The sequence below is a fragment of the Mirounga angustirostris genome, unplaced genomic scaffold (assembly GCF_029215605.1).
Source record: "Mirounga angustirostris isolate CCGP_5_RB_7025 unplaced genomic scaffold, mMirAng1.0.hap1 SCAF_14, whole genome shotgun sequence".
Classification (NCBI taxonomy): Eukaryota; Metazoa; Chordata; class Mammalia; order Carnivora; family Phocidae; genus Mirounga; species Mirounga angustirostris.
The window spans coordinates 68,124,373-68,151,692 of NW_026991722.1; the positions used below are offsets into that span (position 1 = coordinate 68,124,373).

At 44.4% G+C, this 27,320-nt stretch overlaps 1 long non-coding RNA gene across 2 annotated transcripts; it reads left to right on the forward strand.

Annotated features, from left to right (window-relative positions):
* On the forward strand, positions 1-27,320 carry LOC135362548 (uncharacterized). 2 transcript variants are annotated; one of them, XR_010407379.1, is made up of 6 exons: positions 1-335; positions 1,120-1,294; positions 2,751-2,864; positions 17,681-17,827; positions 18,594-18,794; positions 25,703-27,320. It is a non-coding gene; the product is annotated as an uncharacterized LOC135362548 (long non-coding RNA). The 2 variants fall into 2 exon arrangements; XR_010407378.1 differs by having other exon boundaries at positions 17,728-17,827.

Here is a 27,320-nt window from a genome sequence, read left to right on the forward strand (position 1 = left end):
GACAGAATCCCAAGCAGATTCCCTGCTGAGCATGGAGCTTGACATGGGGCTCGATCTCAAGACCCTGAGACTATGACCTGAGCCAAAACCAAGAGTTGGACACTTAACCAACCGAGTCACCCAGGTGCCCCAACCCTGTGTTTCTAAACTGATTTGGATGTCCCCCTATCTCCCCAGATGTGTCTACACTGATAGAGGATGTTTCTCATATTCCCTGGTATGCCTGCTCTTACTTGGATGTCTAACTCCTCAGGTGTAACTACAACGACCTGAGATGGCTCCATAATAACCCAGGCATGTCTACTCTGGCCTGTGATGTCCCAGCAGTACCTAAGGTGTGTCCAACCTGACTTTGGAGGTCTTCCTATTCCCAGGTGTGTCTAAACTGTCCTGGGAGTCTCCCTAATTCACCAGATGTGTGTACACCGACCTTGGATATTCCTTATTCCCCAGGTGTGTCTACTCTGACCTGTGATGCCTAGTATCTGTAGTGTTTACTCTTGTATTGGATAGCTCCCTAATTCTATGAGTTTATGTATAATGACCTCTGATGTCACCTTATTTTGCAGGTTTTTCTGCTCTAACCTGGGATGTCATAATTCCCTAGGGGTGTCTACCCTGATCTTGAATGATTCTCTAACTCGCCATATATGTCTAACCTTACCTAGGATGTCTCCCTAATACCGTAGGTGTCTCTACCCTGACCTGGTAGATCTCCCATATTCCCTAGGTTAGTCTACACTGATGTGAATGTCTCCCTATTTTCCCAGGTGCGCCATCACTAGCCTGCAATGTCTCCATAATATGTAAGGGGTGTCCAGCATGAACTTGGATATCTCCCTAATTATACTCACCTTTGATATTTCCCATATAATTCTCCGGGTATGTGTACACTGACTTGGGATGTCTCTCTAAATCGAGTGATGTGTGTACACTCTGTTGGGGTGTCTCCCTTATTCCCTATGTCTGTAGTCTAATATGTGATGAGTCCCTAAATTCCCAGTCTACAGTGACCCGAGTTGTCTCCCTAATCGCGCAGGTGCTTCTCCAGTGACTTTGGAAATCCCAGTAATTCCCCAAGTGTGTCTTTACTCACTGGTTGTACCTTGAATTCCCTAGGTTTGTCTTACCCTGACCAGAGATATCTCCCTGGTTTCCCCAGCATGAAGAATGTGGTCTACGATGTCTCATTATTGCCAAGGTGTGTCTACACTGACCTGGGCACTCCCCTAAGTTCCCAGGAGTCAACCTAAGAAGTCAACCTAAGACCTGGGAATTTTCCCTGAGGAGCTAGGTGTGTATACAGTGACCTGGGCTGTCTACTTCCCCAGTGTGTGTACCCTGACCTCGGTGTCCCCCTACTTCACCAGGTATGTTTAGACTTACCAGACATACCATTCCTATTCCTCAGGTATGTCTAAATTGTACCGGGATGTCTCCCTCCTTCCCAAGTTATGTCTTTTTAACCTGTGATGTCTTTATAAATCTCAGTTTTGTCTACCCCAATCTTGGATGTATCTCGAATTCCACTGGTGTGTATACACTGATCTGTGAAGTCTCCTTCCTTCTGGGAATATACCTGTATTTCCCCAGATGTGTCTAATCTTACCTGGGATTTCCCTATAATTGCTTAGATGTGTCTACCATGAACATGACTATCTCCCTATTCCTGAGGTGTGTCCACACTGACCTGGGATGTATCTACTTCCTCAGGAGTGTCTATTACAAACTGTTTCATATCCCTCATTCCCTGTGTGTATCTACATTGACCTGGAAAGCCACCTTAATAACCTCGATGTGTTCACTCTCAACTAGAAAATTCTCTCTAGTTCCTCAGGTATGTTTACTCTAACCTGATGGTCTCCCAAACCCCAGGTATATCTACACTGTCCCGGGATGTCTACAAAATTCCTGAGGTGTTTCTAATCTGACCTAGTATTTCTCCCAAATAACCCAAGTGTGGGTACTTTGATTTGGGATGTTTCCCCAAATCCCCAGGTTTGTCTACACAGGCCTGGCATGTTTCCCTAATTGTGCAGACACTGGCCATCTAATTACCCATGTGTGTTACACACCCAGGTGTGTCTTTACTGACCCGGAAATTCTAATTACCCAGCTGTTTCTACACTTACTATAGGTCTCCCAAATAACCAGGGGTGTCTTTGACCTAGGATGTCTCCCTCATCATCAGTTGTGCTTACTCTGATCTGGATTGTGTCACTAATTCCCCAGCTCTGTCTACATTGACCTGGGATATGTTGCTCATTTCCCAGATGGGTCTTCAATAACCTTGGATATCCTCTTAATTCCATAGCTATTTCTACACTGACCTGGGATCTTTCCCCAGGCGTTTTTACCCTGACTTGGAATTTTTTCTTCATTCACCAAGTGTGTCTGCCCTAAACTTAAATATCTCTGGAAATTCCTAGGTGTGGCTTCTCTGATGTGGTGTATCCCCTTGTAGGCCACCTGTGTCCACACTGACTTGCATGAATTCCTAATTCCCAGATGTTTCTATTATGACTTGGATGTCACCCTAATGCCTCAAGTGTGTCTGCTCTGACCTGGTTTGTCTCCCTAATTCCGTAGGTATATACAAACTGACCTGGGACATGTCACTAATTCCTAAGGTGTGTGTCCATGGACCTGGGATATGTCATTAAAACAGGAATTTATCTTTGCTGCTATGGAGTTTCCCTATTTTCTCTGTCTTCCCTACACTGACTGGAAAGGTCTCCTTAATTTCACAGGTGTGACTATTCGGTGTCTTCCCAATTCCTGAGATGCATCTAAACTGACGTGGATTGTTTCACGAATTCCTCAGATGTGTCTACCAAAAATGGCATGTTTTCCTAATATACCAGGTATGTCTACACTGAACAAGGATGTCTTCTTAATTCCCTAGGTGTTTCAACCCTGATCTAATAGAACGCCATAGATTCCCAGGTATGTCTACCTCAACACTGGAGGTTTGGGGTTTAAAAAACATTTACTGGGATATAATTGACATACAGCATTAAGTTTTAACACGTTGAGTTAATACATTTATGTATCGCGATATGATCACCACTGTAGCATTAATACATCTATCACATCCCATAATTACATCTTTTTGGGGGGTGAGAACAATTAAAATCTAGTCTCTCAGCAACTTTGATGCTTATAGTACAGTACCATTGCCTATAAACTATCTGTGTGTTCAATCTCCAGCGCTTATTTATCTATTAGTTGCAAGTTTGTACTGTGAAACATCATCTCCCAACTCCCCCACCCCCAGCCACTGGCAACCATTTTACTGTTTTTACAAGTCTGACTTCTTAAGATTCTACATATGAGATTATACAGTATTTGCCTTTCTCTGGTTTATTTCCCTTAGTATAATGTCCTCAAGGTCCATCCCTGATGTACAAACATCAGAATTTCCTTCTTTCTCATGGCTGAATAATATTCCATTGTGTATACACACCACATCTTCTTATCCACTCATTTGTTAGTGAACACTTAAGTGGTTTACATATCTTGGCTATTGTGAATACTACACTAACCATGGGGTCACACATACCTTGTCAATATCCTGTTTTCATTTCCTTTGGATCTATACCTTTGGACTTCTGGATCATATAATTGGTCTATTTTTAATTTTTAAAGGGGCCTCCATATTTTCCATAGGGGCTGAACATCCCACCAGCAGTGCACATGGTTCCCATTTCTGCACATCCTCATCAGCACTTGTTTGTTCCTTGTTGTCTTGGTAACAGCTGTTCTAGCAGGTGTGAAGTGCTAGCTTGTTGTGATTTTGATTCGTATTTCCTTGATTATTAGTAATGTTGAGTATCTTTTCATGTACCTGTTGACCATTTGGAAAAATGTCTATTCCTCTGTCCATTTTTTAAATCAAATGTTTGGGTTTATTACTGAGTTGTATGTTCTTTATGTATTTTTTTATTTTAATCCTTTACCCAACACATGGTTTGCAAATGTTTTCTCCCATTCTATAGGTTGCCTTTACATTAAAAAAAATTTTTTTTTGTTATGTTAATCACCATACATTACATCATTAGTTTTAGATGTAGTGTTCCATGATTCATTATTTGTTCATAACACCCAGTGCTCCATGCAGAACGTGCCCTCTTTAATACCCATCACCAGGCTAAGCCATCCTCCCACCCCCCGCCAGAACCCTCAGTTTGTTTTTCAGAGTCCATCGTCTCTCATGGTTCGTCTCCCCCTCTGATTTCCCCCCTTCATTCTTCCCCTCCTGCTATCTTCTTCTTTTTCTTAACATATATTGCATTATTTGTTTCAGAGGTACAGATCTGAGATTCAACTGTCTTGCACAATTCACAGCACTCCAGAGCACATACCCTCCCCAGTGTTTATCACCCAGTCACCCCATCCCTCCCACCCCACCCCCCACTCCAGCAACCCTCAGTTTGTTTCCTGAGATTAAGAATTCCTCATATCAGTGAGGTCATATGATACATATCTTTCTCTGTTTGACTTATTTCGCTCAGCATAATACCCTCCAGTTCCATCCACGTTGTTGCAAATGGCAAGATCTCATTCCTTTTGATGGCTGCATAATATTCCATTGTATATATCTACCCTACCTTCTTTATCCATTCATATGTCAATGGACATCTTGGCTCTTTCCACAGTTTGGCTATTGTGGACATTGCTGCTATAAACATCGGGGTGCACATACCCCTTCGGATCCCTACATTTGTATCTTTGGGGTAAATACCCAGTAGTGCAATTGCTGGATCGTATGGTAGCTCTATTTTCAACTTTTTGAGGAACCTCCATACTGTTTTCCAGAGTGGCTGCACCAGCTTGCACTCCCACCAACAGTGTAGGAGGGTTCCCCTTTCTCCACATCCCCGCCAACATCTGTCATTTCCTGACTTGTTAATTTTAGCCATTCTGACTGGTGTGAGGTGGTATCTCATTGAGGTTTTGATTTGGATTTCCCTGATGCCGAGCGATATTGAGCACTTTTTCATGTGTCTGTTGGCCATTTGGATGTCTTCTTTGGAAAAATGTCTGTTCATGTCTTCTGCCCATTTCTTGATTGGATTCTTTGTTCTTTGGGTGTTGAATTTGAGGAGTTCTTTATAGATTTTGGATACTAGCCCTTTATCTGATATGTCATTTGCAAATATCTTCTCCCATTCTGTCGGTTGTCTTTTGGTTTTGTTGACTGTTTCCTTTGCTTTGTAAAAGCTTTTTATCTTGATGAAGTCCCAATAGTTCATTTTTGCCCTTGCTTCCCTTGCCTTTGGCGATGTTTCTAGGAAGAAGTTGCTTCAGCTGAGGTTGAAGAGGTTGCTGCCTGTGTTCTCCTTTAGGATTTTGATGGACTCCTGCCTCACATTGAGGTCTTTCAACCATTTGGAGTCTGTTTTTGTGTGTGGTGTAAGAAAATGGTCCAGTTTCATTCTTCTGCATGTGGCTATCCAATTTTCCCAACACCATTTGCTGGAGAGACTGTCTTTGTTCCATTGGACATTCTTTCCTGCTTTGTCAAAGATGAGTTGACCATAGAGTTGAGGGTCCATTTCTGGGCTCTCTATTCTGTTCCACTGATCTATGTGTCTGTCTTTGTGTCAGTACCATACTGTCTTGATGATGACAGCTTTGTAATAGAGCTGGAAATCCGGAATTGTGATGCCGCCAGCTTTGCTTTTCTTTTTCAACATTCCTCTGGCTATGCGGGGTCTTTTCTGGTTCCATACAAATTTTAGGATTATTTGTTCCATTTCTTTGAAAAAAGTGGATGGTATTTTGATGGGGATTGCATTGAATGTGTAGATTGCTCTAGGTAGCATTGACATCTTCACAATATTTGTTCTTCCAATCCATGAGCATGGAACGTTTTTCCATTTCTTTGTGTCTTCCTCAATTTCTTTCATGAGTATTTTATAGTTTTCTGAGTACAGATCCTTTGTCTCTTTGGTTAGATTTATTCCTAGGTATCCTATGGTTTTGGGTGCAATTGTAAATGGGATCGACTCCTTAATTTCTCTTTCTTCTGTCTTGTTGGTGTATAGGAATGCCACTGACTTCTGTGCATTGATTTTATATCCTGCCACTTTACTGAATTCCTGTATGAGTTCTAGCAGTTTTGGGGTGGAGTCTTTGGGGTTTACCACATAAAGTATCATATCATCTGCAAAGAGTGAGAGTTTGACTTCTTCTTTGCCGATTTAGATGCCTTTGATTTTTTTTGTTGTCTGATTGCTGTGGCTAGGACTTCCAATACTATGTTGAATAGCAGTGGTGATAGTGGACATCCCTGCCGCGTTCCTGACCTTAGGGGGAAAGCTCTCAATTTTTTCCCATTGAGAATGATATTCATGGTAGGTTTTTCATAGATGGCTTTTATGATATTGAGGTATGTACCCTCTATGTCTATACTCTGAAGAGTTTTGATCAAGAAAGGATGCTGTACTTTGTTAAAAGCTTTTTCTGCATCTATTGAGAGGATCATATGATTCTTGTTCTTTCTTTTGTTAATGTATTGTATCACGTTGATTGATTTGCAGATGTTTAACCAACCTTGCAGCCCAGGGATAAATCCCACTTGGTCGTGGTGAATAATCCTTTTAATGTACTGTTGGATCCTATTGGCTAGTATTTTGGTGAGAATTTTTGCATCCATGTTCATCAGGGCTATTGGTCTGTAATTTTCCTTTTTGATGGGGTCTTTGTCTGGTTTTGGGATCAAGGTAATGCTGGCCTCATAAAATGAGTTTGGAAGTTTTCCTTCCATTTCTATTTTTTGGAACAGTTTCAGAAGAATAGGTATTAATTCTTCTTGAAATGTTTGGTAGAATTCCCCTGGGAAGCCATCTGGCCCTGGGCTTTTGTTTTTTGGGAGATTTTTGATGACTGCTTCAATTTCCTTAGTGGTTATAGGTCTGTTCAGGTTTTCTATTTCTTCCTGGTTCAGTTTTGGTAGTTGATACATCTCTAGGAATGCATCCATTTCTTCCAGGTTATCTAATTTTCTGGCATAGAGTTGCTCATAATATGTTCTTATAATTATTTGTATTTCTTTGGTGTTGGTTGTGATCTCTCCTCTTTCATTCATGATTTTGTTGATTTGGGTCATTTTTCTTTTTGATAAGTCTGGCCAGGGGTTTATCAATCTTGTTAATTCTTTCAAAGAACCAGCTCCTAGTTGCGTTGATCTGTTCTACTGTTCTTTTGGTTTCTATTTCATTGATTTCTGCTCTGATCTTTATTATTTCTCTTCTCCTGCTGGGTTTAGGTTTTATTTGCTGTTCTTTCTCCAGCTCCTTTAGGTGTAGGGTTAGGTTGTGTACTTGAGACCTTTCTTGTTTCTTGAGAAAGGCTTGTATTGCTATATACTTTCCTCTTAGGACTGCCTTTGCTGCATCCCAAAGATTTTGAATAGTTGTGTTTTCATTTTCATTGGTTTCCATGAAATTTTTTAAATTCTTCTTTAATTTCCTGGTTGACCCATTCATTCTTCAGTAGGATGCTCTTTAGCCTCCATGTATTTGAGTTCTTTCCGACTTTCCTCTTGTGATTGAGTTCTAGTTTCAAAGCATTGTGGTCTGAAAATAGGCAGGGAATGATCCCAATCTTTTGGTACCGGTTGAGACCTGATTTATGACCTAGGATGTGATCTATTCTGGAGAATGTTCCATGGGCACTAGAGAAGAATGTGTATTCCGTTGCTTTGGGATGCAATATTCTGAATATGTCTGTGAAGTCCATTTGGTCCAGTGTGTCATTTAAAGTCTTTATTTCCTTGTTAATCTTTTGCTTAGACGATCTGTCCATTTCAGTGAGGGGGGTGTTAAAGTCCCCCACTATTATTGTATTGTTGTCGATGTGTTTCTTTGCTTTTGTTATTAATTGCCTTATATAATTGGCTGCTCCCATGTTAGGGGCATAGATATTTACAATTGTTAGATCTTCTTGTTGGATAGACCCTTTAAGTAGGATATAATGTCCTTCCTCCTCTCTTATTACAGTCTTTGGTTTAAAATCTAATTTGTCTGATATAAGGATTGCCACCCCAGCTTTCTTTTGGTGTCCATTAGCATGGTAAATGGTTTTCCACCCCCTCACTTTCAATCTGGGGGTGTCTTTGGTTCTAAAATGAGTCTCTTGCAGACAGCATATCGATGGGTCTTGTTTTTTAATCCAGTCTGATAGCCTGTGTCTTTTGATTGGGGCATTTAGCCCATTTACATTCAGGGTAACTATTAAAAGATAGGAATTTAGTGCCATTGTATTGCCTGTAAGGTGACTGTTACCGTATATTGTCTGTGTTCCTTTCTGGTCTATGTTGCTTTTAGGGTCTCTCTTTGCTTAGAGGACCCCTTTCAAGATTTCCTGTAGGGCTGGTTTTGTGTTTGCAAATTCCTTTAGTTTTTGTTTGTCCTGGAAGCTTTTTATCTCTCCTTCAATTTTCAATGACAGCCTAGCTGGATAGAGTATTCTTGGCTGCATATTTTTCTCATTTAGTGCTCTGAATATATCCTGCCAGTCCTTTCTGGCCTGCCAGGTCTCTGTGGATAGGTCTGTTGCCAATCTAATGTTTCTACCATTGTAGGTTACATATCTCTTCTCCCGAGCTGCTTTCAGCATTTTCTCTTTGTCTATGAGACCTGTAAGTTTTACTATTAGATGTCGGGAAGTTGACCTATTTTTATTGATTTTGAGAGGGGTTCTCTGTGCTTCCTGGATTTTGATGCCTGTTTCTTTCCCCAAATTAGGGAAGTTCTCTGCTATAATTTGCTCCATTATACCTTCTGCCCCTCTCTCTCTTTCTTCTTCTTCTGGGATCCCAATTATTCTAATGTTGTTTCGTCTTATGGTATCGCTTATCTCTCGAATTCTGCCCTCGTGATCCAGTAGTTGTTTATCTCTCTTTTTCTCAGCTTCTTTATTTTCCATCATTTGGTCTTCTATATTACTGATTCTCTCTTCTGCCTCATTTATCCTAGCAGTTAGCGCCCCCATATTTGATTGCACCTCATTAATAGCCTTTTAGATTTCGACTTGGTTAGATTTTAGTTCTTTTACTTCTCCAGAAAGGGTTTCTCTAATAACTTCCATGCTTTTCTCAAGCCCAGCTAGTATCTTTAAAGTGATGATTCTGAACTCTAGATCTGACATCCTACTAATGTCCGTGTTGAGTAGGTCCCTGGCAGTCGGTACTACCTCTTGTTCTTTTTGTTGAGGTGATTTTTTTCTGTCTTGTCATTTTGTCCAGAGGAGAATAGATTAATGAGAGAACAAAATGCTAAGAGGGTAACAACATCCCCAGAAAATATACTCTAAACATATCAGAAAAGACCTGAAGCAGGGGGAAAAGAAAAGGAAAGAGAGAAAAAAGAAAAAAAAAGAAAGAAAGAAAAAGATAAAAACAAACAAAAATAGAATAAAACAAAAAAAAATATGATCAAATATGATCAGGCTGGTACATAGATCAGTGCCATACACTAGACTTTGGGTGTATTTTGGTCTGTTAGGAGAAAGTGCCTCCCAAAATTTTAAAGAAAGAAAAACTTATATATGTACAAAAATAAGGGTTGATATGATGAAGGGATGGAATATGACTGTAAAGATAAATATTATAAAAAATTTTATAAAAGGAATTGATGTTGTTTGAAAAAAGAAGAGGATTTAAAAAAAGGGAGAGAATGTGATCGAGTAGAAAAAAACCATACACTAGAGATTTAGGGTATATTTTGGTCTGTTAGAAGAAACTATCTCAAAATTTTAAAGAGAGAACAACTTATATATATATGCCAAAAATAACGGGTAACTACTATGAAGGGATAGAATATGACTCTAAAAATGAAAAATAAGCATGTTTTTTAAAAAAGGGATTGATAAGCTGTTGGTTGAAAAAGGGAAAAAGAAAAATTCAAAAAAAAATAGGAAAAAAAATTAACTTTGAAAGACTACAGAATTATGGTAAAAAAAAGCCGTGAATTCTATGTGCAGTAGTCCCCTAGCGCTGGAGTTCTGCTGTTCTCATTGATCGGTAAACGTGGTCTTGGCCGGCTGTTCTCGCTGGTCTTCTGGGGAGGGGCCTGTTGCCGTGGTTCCCAAATGTCTCTGCCGGAGGCGGAAGTGCCCCGCCCTTGCCCCCTCCCGGCTAAGTCATCTGCTCGGGTTGCTCTCCGGAGCTTTTGTTCCCTGCGAGCTTTCCGTCCAGCTTTGGAGGCGGAGAGTGAAGATGGCGGCCTCCCAATCTCCGCCCCGGAGGAGCCGAGAACTCGGCCCGGCTCCTCAGTGAGCCCCCAGAGAAAAGCCGCCAGTCGCTCCCGGCTCCCCGGTCTCCGGCCGCACTCCGTGCTCACCCGGCCTGTGACCGCGCGTTTCTATCTCTGGCCCCCGACCCCGGGTGGAGTCTCCAAACCCAGCAGATCCCTGCGGTGCCCTCCCGCGCGGCTCCTCCTGGGGGAAGAAGGTGAGTCTCCCCGGATCTGCCGCTTGTTGGGTCCCTGCTGGAGGAGCAGGGGCCCGACTGGGCCGCGGATCATGGTCAATGGCAACCCCGAGCTGAGAGCCCGCACCTGGGCTCCGCCTCTGCAGCGGCTTCCCTGCTCCGATCCCTGGGAGCTCGGCCACACTCAGGCACCCCCGGTCTTTCTGTGACCCCGAGGGTCCTGAGACCACACTGTCCCGGAGGGTTCCACCCCCCGCTTAGCCACCAGAGTGACGTCCCTCAGCCGAGCTGACTTCTAAAAGTTCCGATTTTGTGCCCTGCGGTTCTATCACTTGCCAGAAGCGGCTGACCGAGGCCCCTCCCCCGCCATCTATCCTCCCAAATATCCCCTCAGATTCACTTCTCTGCACGTCCTACCTTCCAGAAGGTGGTCGCTTTTCCGTCCAGAGAGTTGTTGCTATTCTTTTCTTCGATCTCCTGTTGAGTTCGTAGGTGTTCAGATTCGTTTGATCCCTATCCAGCTGAATTCCTGGGACCAGACGAAATCCAGGTCTCCTACTCCTCCGCCATCTTGCTCCACCCTCGCCTTTACATTTTTTTAAATTGTTTTTCCTTTGCTGTGCAGAAGCTGGTTAATTTGATGTCCCACTGGTTTTTTGCTTTTGTTGTGCTTTTGCTGTCCTATCCAAAAAAGTCATTGCCAAGGTCAACATCAGGGATCTTCTTCCCTGTGTTTTCTTTTAGGAGTCCTGTGGCATCGGGCTTTCTGTTTAAGTCCTTAATCTATTTCCAGTTAATTTTTGTGAGTTGAGTGGTGTAAGATAAGGGTTCAGTTTTCCCAACACCATTTGTTGAAGAGACTGTCCTTTCCCCATTAGGTGTTTCTGGCTCCCTTGACAAATATTAGTTGATCATACATGTGTGGTTTTATTTCAGGGTTCTCTATTTTGTTCCATTGGTCTTTGTGTCTGTTTTTATGCCAGTACCATACTATTTTCATTACTATAGTTTTATGGTATAGTTTGAAATCAGGCAGTGTGGTGCCTCTGGATTTGTTCTTTCTATCAGGATTGTTCTATTTAGGTGGTTCTTTGGGGGAGGCTCCATATACATTTTAGGATTGTTTTTTCTGTTCCTGTGAAAAATGCCATTGGAATTTTGATAGGGGTTACACTGAGTCTGTAGATGGCTTTGGGTAGTGTGGTCATTTTAACAATATTAATTCTTCCCATCCATGAACATAGGACATCTTTCCATTTGTGTCTTCTTCAGTTTCCCTCATCAAGTTCTTGTAGTTTTCATTATGCAGATCTCTCCCCTCATTGGTTAAATTTATTCCTATTTTATTTTTGATGCTGTTGTGAATGAGATCATTTTCCTTTTCAGATGTTTCATTGGTAGTATATAGAAACACACTGATTTCTGTGTGCTGATTTTGTATCCTGAAACTACTTAATTCATTGATTAGTTCTAACATTTTTTGTTGGCATCTTTAGATTTTCTATGTATAAGATCCTATCATGTACAAATAATGAGTTTTACTTCTTTCTTTCCAATTTGGATGCCTTTTATTTCTTTGTCTTGCCTGATTGCTCTGGCTGGGACTTCCAGTGCTGTGGGTTGAAAAGGAGTGGTGAGAGTGTGCCCCCTTCTCTTGTTCCTAATCTTAATGGTGAAAGGTTGAAAGTATTTCCTCTGGGCATGATGTTAGCTGTGGGCTTGTTTATATCACCTTTATTATGTTTAGGTGTGTTCCTTCTGTACACAACAGTTTTTATCATGAAAGGATGTTGTGTTTTGTTGAATGCTTGTTCTGCGTCAATTGAGATGATATTAACTTTTTATTTAGTAATGTGGTATATCACATTTATTGATTCATGTATATTGAACCATCCCTGCATCCCAGGGATAAATCTCAGTTGCTCATGGTGTTATAACCCTTTTTATGTATTGAATTTGGTTTACTAATATTTTGTCAACAATTTTGTGTCTAAATCAGAGATACTGGTCTATAGTTTCCTTGTAGTGTCCCTATCTTGCTTTGATATCAGGGTCATGCTTGCCTTGTAAAATAACTTTGGAAGTGTTCCCTCCTCTTCAGTTTTTTGGAATATCTTGAGAAGAATCAGCACTAATTCTTTAAATGTCTGGGAGAATTCAGCAGTGAAGCCACCTGTTCCTGGGGTTTTCTGTGTTGAGAGGTTTTTGGTTGTTGATTCAATCTCCTTACTCATTATTAGCCTGTTCAAATTTCTATTTCTTCTTGATACAGACTGGATAGTAGTTTCTAATTATCTTTGGATTCCTGTTGTATCAGTTGTAATGTCTCCTCTTTCATTTCTGACTTTGAGTCTTCTTTTTTCTTAGTCTAGCTAAAGTTTGTCAAGTTTATCTTTTCAGAAACCCAGCTATTAGTGTCGTTGATCTTGTCTATTGTTTTTCTGGTCTCTATTTCATTTACTTCAGCTCTGATCTTGGAGAATTTATTTCCTTATGCTAACTTTGGGTTTAGTTCTTATTTTTCTAGTTCCTTGAAGTGTTAAGTTAGATTGTCTATTTGAGGCCTTTTATTTTCTTCACATATGCACTTATTACTCTAACCTTCCCTCTTAGAACTGCTTTACAGCATCCCATATCCATTTTCATTTGTTTCCAGATATTTTTTAAATTTTCTTTTGATTTCTTCTTTGCCCCATTAGTTGTTCAGGGATGTGATGTTTGGTTTACAGCTTACAGATTTTCCAGCTTTACTCTTCTTGTTGATTTCCAGCCTCATACCATTTCAGTGAAAAAAGATACTTGGTATGATTTCAGTCTTCTTAAATTTGCTAAGATTTGTTTTGTGGCCTGCCATATGATCTATCCTGGAGAATGTTGTGTGTGCATTTGAGAGAACATGATTTCTGTTGCTTTAGATAGAATGTTCTGTGAGTGTCTGTTAGGTCCATTTGGTCTAATGTATGTTTCAAGTGCAAGGTCTCCTTGTTGATTTTTCTGTCTGGATGATCTATCCATTGCTGATTGTGGGTCATTAAAGTCCCCTAATAGTATTATATTGTTACTTTTCCCTTAAGGTCCGTTAGAATTTGCTTAATATATGTAGGTGTCTCAACTTTGTATGTTTATCATTGTTAATCATTATATAATAACCTCTTTTATCTCATTACTGTTTTTGGCTTAAAATCTATTTTGTCTGATGTAACTCTCCCTGCTTTCTTTTGGTTTCTATTTGCATGAAATATCTTTTTCCATCCCTTCAATTTGAGCCTACATGTGTCATTAAAACTAAAGTAAGTCTCTTATAGCCAGCATATAGTTGGGTTTTTTTTAAAAAAAACCATTCAGCCACTGAGTTTTGAGAATTTAGCCCATTTATATTTAATGTGATTATTGGTAACAAATTGGCAATAGTAAGCCCTTACCTAATTGTTTTCTGGTTGTTTTGTATTTCCATTCTTCACCCTCTGTTTCTGCTTGTTTTTGTAATTTGATTTTCTGTGGTGATATGCTCTGTTTTCCCTTTAATCTTTTGTGCCTCTACTTCAGAAATTGGCTTTGTGGTTACCATGAGGCTTACATGAGGCATCTCATAGATAAAATCCATTTTAAGCTGATAGCAACTTCACTTACAAAATTCTCACTCTTTACCCCCATTTTATATTTTTGATGTCACTATTTTTCTTTTGTGTAGTATATTTAATAAATTGTAATAGCTATAATAATACTCTTTCACCTTGTTCTTTATATTATAGCTAACAGGTTAATACACCATTGTAACCTGACTCATATGTTCTCGTGTCATGATTAGCATCCTTTCACTTCAGCTGGAAGAACTCTTTTCTGAATTTCTTGTAAGGAGGGTCTAGTGTGATAAACTCCCTCAGCTTTTGTCTGGAAAAGTCTCTATTTCTCCTTCATTTCTGAAGGATAACTTTACCAGATAAAGTGTTCTTGGCTGGCAATTTTTTTCTTTATGTCATCCCACGCTCTCCTGGCCTGTAGGGTTTCTGCTGAGAAATCCACTGATCACCCAGTGAAGGTTTCTTTGGAGTTTAAAATCTTTTCTTCTCTGGGTACTTTTAGGATTCTCTTTGATTTTTGACAATTTGTTATAATTACTGTGTTTTTGGGAAAGCCTTTTGGCATTGAGATAATAGGGTGGTTATTCTGCTTCCCGAATTTGGGTGTCCAAGTGTTTCCCCAGGTTTGGGAAGTTTCAGCCATTATTTCTTAGATAAACTCCCTGCTCTTTCTTTTCTCTTTCTGGAACTGCAATTTTTCTGATATTTTATTTTTGATGAAGTCCCTAGATTGTCTAGGCTTTCGTAATGCTTTTTCATTCTTTGTTATCCTCTGGGTTATTTCAAAGTTCCTATCCTGTAGCTCACTGATTCTGTCTTCCATTTTATCCACTCTGCTGTGGGTGCCCTCTATTGCATTTTTCATCTCATTTGTTGAATTCTTTAGGCCAAGAATTTGTGTGTGTGTGTGTGATTTCTCTTTGTTAAATTTTTCATTTTGTTCATGTACTGTTTTTCTGATTTTTGTTTCTGAAAAAAACCCTTTGTGTATTTTATATATTTTGTTAGTCAGCATACAGTACATCATTAGTTTTTGATGTAGTGTTCCATGACCCATTGTCTGCAAATAACATCCAGTGCCCCATGAAATATGTACCCTCCTTACTAACCATCACTGGGCTAACCCCTCCCCCCTAAAACCCTCAGTTTCTCAGAGTCCATAGTCTCTCATGGTTGTCTCCCCCACCCCGATTTCCCCCCCTTCATTTTTCCCTTCCTTCTCCTAATGTCCTCCATGCTATTCCTTATGTTCCACAAATAAGTGAAACCATATGATAATTGACTTTCTCTGCTTGACCTATTTCACTTAGCATAATCTCCTCCAGTCCCATCCATGTTGGTGCAAAAGTTGGGTATTCATCCTTTCTGATGGCTGAGTAATATTCCATTGTATATATGGACTACGTTGTCTTTATCCATTTGTCTGTTGAAAGGCATCTCAGCTCTTTCCACAGTTTGGCTATTGTGGACATTGCTGCTATGAACATTGGGGTGCATATGGCCCTTCTTTTCACTACATCTGTGTCTTTGGGGTAAATACCCAGTAGTGCAATTGCTGGATCATAGGGTAGCTCTATTTTTAACTTTTTGAAGAACCTCCACACTGTTTTCCAAAGTGGCTGTACCAACTTGCATTCCCACCAACAGTGTAAGAGGGTTCCCCTTTCTCCACAACCTCTCCAACATTTGTTGTTTCTTGCCTTGTCAATTTTTTGCCATTCTAACTGGTGTAAGGTGGTATCTCAATGTGGTTTTGATTTGAATTTCCCTGATGGCTAATGATGATGAACATTTTTTCATGGGTCTGTTAGCCATTTGTATGTCTTCTTCAGAGAAGTGTCCATGTCTTCTGCCCATTTTTTGACTTTTTTGGGTGTTGAGTTTGAGAAGTTCTTTATAGATGTTGCATATCAGCCCTTTGTAGTGTTATTTGCAAATATCTTCTCCCAATCTGTGGATTGCCTGTTTTGTTGACGGTTTCCTTTGCTGAAGCTTTTTATCTTGATGAAGTCCCAAAAGTTCATTTTCCCTTTTGTTTCACTTGCCTTTGGAGATGTATCGTGAAAGAAGTTGCTGTGGCTGATGTCTAAGTAGTTACTGCCTATGTTCTCCTCTAGGATTTTGATGGATTCCTGTCTCACATTGAGGTCTTTCATCCATTTTGAGTTTATCTTTGTGAATGGTGTTAGAGAATGGTCAAGTTTCATTCTTTGGTATATAGCTGCCCAATTTTCCTAGCACCATTTATTGAAGAGACAGTCTTTTTTCCATTGCATATTTTTTCCTGCTTTGTCGAAGATTTGACCACAGAGTTGAGGGTCCATATCTGGGCTCTCTATTCTGTACCATTGTTCCATATGTCTGTTTTTGTGCCAGTACCTATCAGCTAGATCACAAACTTCATTCAGCCTTTATGTTTGGATATTGGAGGATTATTGTTACCTTTTGGTGGTGACATATTCCTTGATTCTTCACATTCCTTGTAGTTTTGTGTTGCTGCTCTGGGATATGGAGTGGTGGACACCACCTCAGTCTTTGCAAGTTGCCTTCAGGTGGGAGGTACTGTTAGATTTGGACTTTGTCTCTGTGTGGATGCACCTGCTCCATGCTTCTGCCCCCTCTTGAGGGAGAATTCTTGAGCTTGAATGTCTTCTCTGGTCTGTAGAACTTACCTCTCTTGGTTCCCAGAAGAGGGCACTACAGATACCTGGATGGTGTCTCCTCTGCACCCAGGGAGCCAGCCACAGCACTGGGGAGGTGTGGGTTCAGTACTCTGGGTGCTGGGGATCCTCAGGTGAGGTTCTTCCAGAAGCTAATGGGTGAACTTCTAGTTGACATCCTGTCATCAGGATGGTGTCCCTTCAATGCCCTTTGATCTTCTCTTCCCTGGAGTCATGGACATCCTGCCTCAGTACTCTGGGTGCTGCCAGAGAGAAATGGGTTTCTCAACTGCAGCATCCCACATAGCTGGGGAAGCCGTGTACTCCAGGTTCTCCCTCCCACCATGGGAGAGGTTGTTACCTGCCTGTTGAGCCCCCTGTGTCACCTTTGGGGAGGGGTGGTACTGGCAAAGTTCCTCTTACCATTTCCAGTGCATCCAGACTCCAAGGACATGCTGAAACCTCCCCTTGGGGCAGGCTGGACTCCCACAAGGCCTCCCTTGCCTGTGGGTGTCTGTCCAAGTTAGCCCTTTCCTTGATGGCAGTGAGAGGGCTTGGGCAGGCTCCCTGGCTCCAGCTGGGTTTGCAACCCCTATGGAAATCTGTGTGCCTACTACCGGATGCAGTTGGGTGACACTCCTCCCACATCCTCTGGCATATGGATCTGTATCCCAGAGGCACTTTGGTTCGTGGATGGATGCCTGATTAGTTGTTTAAAAAGGGAGACAAAAAACAGGGCTGTCTTACACTGCCACGATATTCTAAATGCTTCTCTAATGCTCTAGTTACGTCTATACTGGCCTGGGATGGTCCCCTAATTTCCCCTGGTGTCTGCCCAGGTATTACACTGACATGTCTATCTCCCTGTTGATACCTAGTTCCCTGTCTAACCAGACTTGGATGTTTCTCTAGTTCCCCACGTAGGTCTATGATGACCTGGGATGTCCCCCTCAAACCCCAGTGTGTCTACACTCACCTGGCGTATCTTTCTCTTTCATCAGTAATGTCCACCCTGACGTCTCCCTTGTCACTCTGGATTGTCTAACAGGACCAGGATGTCTAATCCCATGCGGAGTCTGTGACCTGGAAGGACACTCTGACTTGGGATGTCCCTGTCTGTTGTGCATTTGGGTGTCTCCCTGCTGCAGGTGTGTCTTCTCTAACAGGTGATGCTGTTTCCCCAGGGGAAGCTACCATGATCTAGGATGTCACCTTGATTCCTCAAGTATTTCTATGTGGACCCAGGAAATCTCCCTAATTCCCCAGTTCTGTCAACCCTGATCAGGGATGCCTCCCTACTTACCCAGGTGTGTGTGCACTTGCCTGGAATGTCTGATTACCCTGGAGTGTCCTAACCTGAGCTGTCGTTCCCATTAAGGTGTACAATTAATGGGGATGTCTCCATATTTCCTGAGGTGACTTTTCTATAACCCAGGATGATGTTGGCCCTGACCTAGAATTCCCTCTAAACCCCAGTGTTACTCCTCTTACCAGGGAGGTGAACCTTGCTCCCCTGGTGTGTCTTCCTGTGCAGGTTAGATACAGCTGGGGAATTTGAGACATAACTGAAACTCCTTAGAAGTGACCTCCTCTATTATAGAATGTCTATGACTACAATAAGTATTTGCGCAGTATTTAGCCAGTTCTGCAGGCACTTGCCTCGCCTTAGCAATACTGTTCTTATTCAGAGAATAAATAGTCTAATACATGTTTTGCTTAAATAACACAAAAAATTGAAACCCAATTACACATTATGAAAAATGCGGATTGGCTTGTAAAAGTAAAAACCCAATCTGATTTAACCAGCTAAAACGATCAAATGGGTATGTTGGCTTTGGGGTATTTTCCAAACACTTGGTATTATTCTCCTAATCATATTAATGATATCCCTGTGGGTTGTATTTTTTTTTTAAGAGTCTTCAGTGCTTTTCAGCAGCCACTGACTAATTAAACCACCTCTATTCCATATGAACTGAACAACAAAATTACCTGAGCAAGAATTATCAGATTCCCATTCACGACCTTCAGATGTCCACAGAAGAAGGATCATGTGACAACTAAGAGCAATGCTCAATAGTCGGCCACTCTCAGTTCAACTGAGACTACGATCAAAAGGTAAGGGAGGGGGGGTTAAAAATGAAAAGGAGATCACAATTTGGATATGTGGTGACTCCTACTTACCCAACCAGATCTTAAAACTGTCCTGATTCCAAAAATGTGAACTCCAAGTTGAAACAAAACTAGCTTAGATTCTGTAAAATCATGCTCACATGAGGAAAGCTGATGTAATGAAAAGAATGTGAGCTGCTAATTACCAATCCCAATGGAAAACGATGTACTTACTAAACTGAGCTGTAATAGCCAGGAGCAGAGTTTCTTAGCCACTTTCAGTTTGAATGTTTCCCAGTTCCCAAAATGCTTATTTCCTCGCTCAATAAAATATTCATCTCAATAAAACTCACTGAATTTTCTTTTGATAGACACACCTACAGAATTAGACACTGCAAACCTGTGGAATTAGAGTAGATACACGTGGGGATTAGGGAGACATCCCACATCAGTGTAGAAATGCTTTGGGAACTAGAGAGATATGCCAGTCCAGTGTAGACAAACCCAAGGAATGAAGGGGATATCCTGAGTCAGTGTAGACACACCTGGGGACTTAGACCTATGAGGTCAGAATAGAAACATATGGGAAAATGAGACATGCCAGGAAAGGGTAGACATAGTTTGTGCATTAAGGAGACCATTCATCTTGGAATAGTTACACTTGGGGAGTTAAGGATGACATCCCTCATCATAGAAGACATACCTGGGGAATTAGAATTCAAAGATCATGATAGAAACAGTAGGGCTTAGGGAGACATTCCTGGACAGAGGAGAATAACCTGGGGAAATACAGTTCCTAGGTCAGAATAGACACAATCTGGAAATGAGGGAGACCTATAATGTCCAAGATGATGCACCTGGAGAGTAGTGAGACTTCTGAGGCAGTGTAGACACACCTGAGGAATTAGGTACACACCCAAGTTTGGGTCAACATACCTGTGGAACTGGGGAGCCATCCTAGGTCAGTTAGGACACACTTGGAGAATCAGGGAGATATTCCAAGTCAGGGTAGAGATACCTTGGGGGAATTAGAGAGACATCCAAGTTCAGAACAGATGTACCTGGGATGTTATGGAAACATTCATGCATGTCTGATTGCACAGCTGGGGATCTAGGGTGACTTACCTGGTCAGAATAGTTACCACTGGGTGACTAGAGACACCCCACAGGTCAGGACAAACATGTATAAGTAGTGACACATCGCAGATGGGAGCACACACCTGCCTGGAATTAGACATTTCAGATTAGTGAAGGAAACCACAAAGACTTAGGATATCCAACAACTTGGATAAAATAGACGGACATTTGCAGAGACACCCCACATTGATGGGGACACACCTGGAAGAATGGAGATAACACAGGCCACATAACACACCAGATGAATCGGGGAGACATTCCAAATCAGGCTAAACACAACTGTGTTGTGGGATTAGTAAGACAACCCAGGTCAGCACAGACAAACCTGGGTTATTAGGAAGGTAGGTCAGGTCAGATCTGATACACTAAGGAAATCAATGAGATCGCTCAGGTCATCGTAGACCCAACTACAGGATTAGAGATACCTCCCAGGTCATAGTAGATACAACTGGGGATTAGTGAACTATTCCATGACCGTGTAGACACACAAGGGTAATTAGGAGATTACAAAGGGTCACTATAAACCCAAATGAGAACTAGGGACAAATAATAGCTGAGAATTAGGGAGACAGTCAAGTTTACTGACACACAGGTGAGAATTAGTTCATGTCTGTGTAGATATACCTTGGAAATTAGGAAGACTTCCCAGGTCAGTGTAAACACTTTAGGCAATTATGGAGAGAACCTAGGTCACAGAAGTCCTACCTGAGGACATACCAGACTGGTATGGACACATCTATAGACATCTGGGGGAATTAGAGGGAACTCCCATGTCAGAGAAGGCACACTTGGGTATTGGGGTGACAGGTCAATATGGACACATGTATAGATCCAGGGAGTCATCCCCAGTCAACCCAGTAGACACTCCTGGGCAATTTAGGGAAACATCAGGATACGCACCAGGTAATTAGGGAGATACGAGCATGGACATAACTGGAAATTCTGGAGACATGAGTCGTGAATGTTGAGGCACTGGGAAGCCAGCAAAACATCCCAGTTCAGAGTAGACACCCCAGGGAATTAGACTATTATCCCAATCAGTGCAAACACACTTGGGAATCAGAGATATTCCAGAGTAAATACACCTAGGAGACATCACTGGTTAATGTATACACACTTGGAATGATGAACACAAGACTGGTCAAGGTGGACCCACCTATGAACTAGGGAGACATCCCGGTCAGAGTAGAAACCCGTGGGGAGGGAGGTAGAACTCTCAGGTCAGTACAGACATACTGGGGGAAATAGACATCCTTGGTCAGTGTAGAAACAACTGGGCATACAGAGGATCTCTCATTTCAGAGAAGACACACCTAGAAATTAGGGTGAAATCCCAGGTCAATGTATACAACCTGGGGACCTAGGGCAACATTGAAATTCAGAGGAGTCACTCCCGGCAAACTAGGAAGATACCTATGTTTAGTGTATGCACACATAAGGAATTAGGAGATGTCCAAAATTAAGGTAATCAAATCTGGGGGATTAAGGAAATATTCCAGGTCAGCATAGACACTCCTGTGAAGTTAGGGAGATATCCCAAACCAAGGGGAGACAAATGTGGAGAAGGGAGAAAACCCAAGTCAGATTAAACATACCTGGGGAACTAGTGAGAAATCCAGGTTAATGAAGACATTTCTGAGTTATTGAGATAACCCAGGTCAGGGAAGACACACCTGGGGAAATATGGAGACATTCCAGGTCACCATAGACACATGAGGGGGATTATAGAGTTACCCAGTTTCAGAGTAAACAAGCCTATGAAATTAAGGAGATATCCATAGTCAAGCCAGACGCTCTGGGAACTAGAGAGAGATGCCAATTTAGGGCAGACACACCTGGAGACCTAGGGAGACACCCCTAATTAGGTAGAAACAAATGGGAAATTAGTGAGATGTCCTAGGCATGGTAGACCCACCAGGGAAAACAGAATTCCAAGAGCAGGGTAGAAATACCTAGGGAATTAGGGAGACACCCCAAGTCAGGACAGCACACATGGGAAATTATAGAAATATCCCAGTTCAGGATAGGCACATCAGGAGACAGAGAAACAATCAGATCAATGTAGACACCCCTGGGGAATTTGGAAATTCTCTCTGGGCTGAGAACCTCCCTAGACACACCTTTTAAAACTGAGAGGCCAACCTATATCAGTGTAGACACATTTGATGAATTAAGGAGACATTGCTAGTCAGGCTATATGCACCAAGGGGAACTAAAAAACATTCCAGGTCAGGGGCATCTGGGTGGCTCAGTCGTTAAGCGTCTGCCTTCAGCTCAGGTCATGATCCCAGGGTCCTGGGATCGAGCCCCGCATCGGGCTCCCTGCTCAGCTTGTGTTCCCTCCCCTGCTTGTGTTCCCTCTCTCGCTGTCTCTGTCAAATAAATAAAATCTTAAAATAAAAAACATTCCAGGTCAGAGTGAACCCCTGGGGAATTAATGAAGTGTCCCAGAGCTGTTTTGGCATGCCTGTTAGATTAAAGGGACCTTCCAGGTCAGTGTAGACACAAGTGGGTTACAGGGCAGACATGCCAGACAGATCATGGTTGACACTTAAGCTATCAAGGAAGCATGGCAGGTCAGTGTAGACACAAGTGCTGATAAAGGGAGATATCCCAGGATGGTGTAGACACACCTCAGAATTAGGGAGACATCTCAGGTCAGGAGATCAATACCTGGTGACTTAGGCAGACATCCAAACTCCGGGTAGACACACCTAGAGGATTAGACCCATCGAGTCAGAGTAGACCCAGTTGGGGATTTAGGGAGACACCCCAGGTCCTGCAGACTCACCTGTGGAACTAGGGAGCTATCCCAGATCAGGTAGAAACCCCTGGGGAATGAGGGAGCCGTCCATGTAAGACCCATCTGGGGAATTAGGTAGACATCTCAGGTGATACTAGACACATCACACTCAGATTCCCCAGCACAGACACACCCAGAGCATTAGGGAGCCCTCCCTGGTCACGACAGACACACACAGGCTTTAAGGAAACCTACAAGGTAAAGGTAGACACAACTGGGTAGATTTGAAAACCTCTCCAGTGAGCATAGCCACACCCAGGTTTTAGGAGACAACCCAGTAACGGTAAAGAAAACCCGGGGAAATACGGACACATCCTTTGTCAGGGAAGATACCTGAGGAATAAGGGAGAGATGCCAGGTCACTGTAGACATACCTGGGTTATTAGGAGATACACCCTCTCAGTGTAGACACATCTGGAGAAATTGGGCACTATCCCAGTTCACAGTAGAAACATCAGAGTTATGAGACATTCCAGATCCTAACACACACCTTGTAAATGTGGGTGACATCCCAGGACAGGGTAGATAAGGCTGGGGAATTTGTGAGACTTCCCTGGTCAGCATAGGCACATGAGGAATATTTGGTAGACACAGCCAGTCAATGTGGACACACCTGGAGAATTAGGAGACACCCGGATTGAAAAGACACACCTGGGCAATGAGCAATATAGCTCACGTCTGTGTAGACATAATTGGTAAATTAGAGAGAGCCCCCAGGCCAGTGTTGACACATCTGGGTAATTAGGGAGATATCCCAGGTAAGAGTAGACAAACCTGTGGAATTACGAAGACAGCCCAGGTCGTAGAACACACACCTGGGAAATTAGAGAGCATCCCAAGGGTAGAAACACAGGATAAATTATGAAGATATCCAATGTCAGGGTGGATACTTTAGGAATTCCAGGGACATAGCAAGTCCGAACAGATAACAGGACTGTAGGGGCACCATCCCAGCCCAGGGTGGACACCACTGGGGAACTGGGGACACATCCCAGCTCATAGGGACTAGGGAGAGGTCTCATGTCAGTGCAAGCACACCTAAGGTACTGGGGAAACCTTCAGGTCTATATTGGGAAGGCAACCCAAGTCAGAGAACCAGACACATGTCGCTGGTGACTGCAGACGCTCCTGCTCAACGACAGTGGGTTTTCATGTCACAGTGCACCTGCTGGGAATGAGGAAGACATTCTAAGTCAATGAACACAAACATGAGGAATTAGGCAGACATCTCAGGTCAGGGGTAGACACTTAGAAATGAGTCGTCCCAGGGCAGTTTAGCCAACCTAAGTTACAAGAGCACAATTGCAGAATGGGGTGGACAAACCTGGGGATTGATGGAGACACCCCAAGTCTGTGAAGACCTGGGAATGAGGGTGATGACCCAGGTCAGAGCATACACCTGGGGAATCAGGGAGCTACCCCTGGTCACTTGAAATATCAGGGAAGTAGACACAGCTGCGGAATAGAAGGAATGTCCAGGGTCAGGGCAGAAATACCTGCTTAGAATGGTGTCCTCCCAGTTCAGACCATACCCAGGAGACAGCAGGTGCACGTCTCTGTGCTGAGCAGACACAGCAAGGCAGTTAGAGAAAAAGCCCCGTCAAAGTAAACACACGTAGCAAATAGCTGGACACAGCGAATGAACTGGAGGTAAATATTTGGAGAAAATACAGCAAGTTCATATCCTTACTATATTAAGAGTGCGTTCAAATCAGTGGCAAGTTCCTCAGTAAACAGGGCATACACAAGGTTATAAAAGACACACAGAAATAGCTGGTAAAGAACCGAACATCGCCAGGTCTCAGACACGCGAATGAGAAGACAATATACGTTTGTCAGCTGCTTGAGGAAAGAGTAAAACTGTAATAATCGAGCTGACAGGGTCCAGGGAACGGGTCTCGTCAGGGACTCTCAGGGCTGGGGAACTGTCGGCTGCACACTCTGGGCTGGCTTGGTGACGTGTGTCAAAGCCTTCGACCCCGAACAGGCTCCTGCAAGGACAGGCTCCCAGGACGGGCGCCCAGGGGTCGGCGGCGACAGCATGCGAGGCTCCAGTAAGACAACAGGACTTGACTCCGGGAGGCGTCCGCACAGCGCGAACTGCAATAAAACATCGTGCGGACCCACAGTCACTCGGACGACGCGGAATTAAAAGGAGAACTTTGTGTGTATCGTGGCCCACTTTTGTTTCAAAGCCTACGCGTGGCATCGGCCTGCGGAAAACTGCCCGGGCCGAGAGAGAACCAGCAGCCGGCCGCGGGTGGGGTCCGGAGGCCGGGCCTCCTGCTTCCTTCGATGCTCCCTCGCTGGTTTGCTTCCTCTCACGAGGGGAGCCACGCGTGGGTTCCAGGTCGGGGAGGGAGAGCTCCCCCCGCCTCGGACCGCAGGCCTGACCCCTGGCCGGGCGCGAGGGTCCGGGGCCACCCGGGACGAGAAGAGCCCGGGAGGGGCCCCCAGCCTGCCGTGCACCTGCCAGGGGCTCCCAGGGCCCCGCAGAGCCGGGAGCTGCCCGGGGCTTTGGCCGCTGGGGCCACGGCCCAAGGCCAGGTTCGCAGCCCAGCTGGACGCTGCGGGTCCGTGGAACGGGCGGCCGAGCACGAGCCCCTTCTGTCCTCCAGAGCAGCCTCCTTTCTCCTCGGGGACCAGCTGGTGGCCTGGGCCCCTCGTGCATGGTCCCCAGGACTCCCCTCCCAGGAATTCCTGGGCCAGACGCCCCCCACGCCCCATCTGCACCCTGCCTGCCTCAGCAGACCGCGGCCCGCCTGCGGGAAAGGCCGGGCACAAGGGCCACACCGTGGCCACAATGGCGTGAGAGGTGGGCACCGTCTGACCTTGTGCTCTGGTCCCGAACGCTAGGTCAGGGGCAAAGTCAGACGCGGACGCACAGATGGTTCCTTTAATCAAGGGGGAGGTGGATCCTTCGTCAGACGAGGGAGGGCTCGTGACGCTTTCCTTCTCTTTGTTTAATCCACAGCTCCGTCATCCCGGTCCTGCAGGAAACACACCAGAGGTTCAAAGGAGACGCCGCGTGAAAGAAGGGGCTCCTTAGGGAGGGTCCACACAGGAGGCAGGAGACCCAGAGAGGAGCCACGGGGAGCTGTTTCCACCCCTGGCCTGCAGAGCAGGGAGGGGATGGTGCTGCTGGGTCCTGGGGGGGGGGGTCACAGTCCCCAGCAGGGAGGACCCCAGCCTCTCTCCCCGCACCCCGTCTCCTGGGAGCTGCCCCTGGTGCAGCCTGAACACAAGGCCTGAGGCCAGGAACCCGGACGACAGGGCCCCCAGGTCATGGCGCGGGGATGGAATAGGGTGGACGCGGTGCAGCGTGGATCTGGAGGGCGGCAGAGGGCGTCCTGTAGGCGGCCCGAGCTCTCACCCGAGAATGCGGATACCTGGATGCTCCTCACAGTCGGGGTCTTGGCGATGCTGGACCCCGTCCACCTGGCGATGATCAGCGACCCCTCCGAGGGGGCGCACGCGCTCCGGTCCCCACAGCCCCGCCTGGACGCCTCCTCCGTGTCTCCTGACGGCCCTCTGCCCTCTGACTCTGGTCCAGACCCCGCACGGTGGCAGCACGTTGAAGAGCCACGCGGCACAGACAGACTCTCCTCACACTGCCCTGGTTCCACTGAGACCAGCAATAAAGAGTGAAAGCAAACATAAATCTGCCCGCAGAAAACTAATAAGAAAAGGGGTTTAGTGCCTTTGGCAAAAGGAGCCCAGAAATGCAATAATTTTTTTCCCTTAACATCACATCCACAGGCTTTTGTGAAGTATTTGTTCAGCTCCCAAAATGAGCAATTATGAGAGATTGCTGTTTGAGTGAAAAGCCTCTGGTCTGCAGAGGAATTTAATTTTGGAAAGTCCAGATCTGCAGACCCGGGCCGTGGCTGCTTTCCAGGGGCGGGAGGCTGGCCCCCAGGCAGAGCCGGGGTCAGGGGAGGGACCCTGCTGCAGAGCTGACCCTGCCGGCAGGCTCACCCCCCGCCCCAGGCGCATGTGGCCGTGATGTCCCCCAAGGCCGTGGTGTCCCCCGACGCTGGGGAGGCCCCATGGGGTCGCTTCCACCTCGCAGCTGCCCTCACACGGAGTACAAGCCCCTCCTGAACCCCCTGCTCTCAGGGCCTTCGGGCAAACCCCCGGAGTGGGCCCGCCGGGTCACACGTGTTTCCCAGTTTGTCTTCCCGCGACTTCCCTGCTGTTCCCGTGGTGGACGCGCCGTCTCACACGCCCCCCCCGGCAATGCGCCCACGGCTTCCAGCTCCCACGGCCTCACCACGCAGCCCCTGGGTCCTGACCACAGCGCTGCTCATGGCTGTGGAGCCCGGTGACCGTCCCGTGCGTTCCCCTGGGCAGGAGGGACGTCGAATAGCTTGTCGTGTGCTAACCGGCCAATTGTGGGTCTTCTCTGAAGACAGAGCTCTTCCGGTTCTCTGCCCATTTCTTAACTGGATCGTTCTGTTGCTGCGCTGTGGGTGTTTGTAGATGTTCTGGGCATTAATCCCTTATCGGGTATATGAAGATCTTTCCTCCCATTCTGTGGGCTGTCTTTTAACTCCCTTGATGGAGTCCTCTGATGCCCCCAAAGTTTTCAT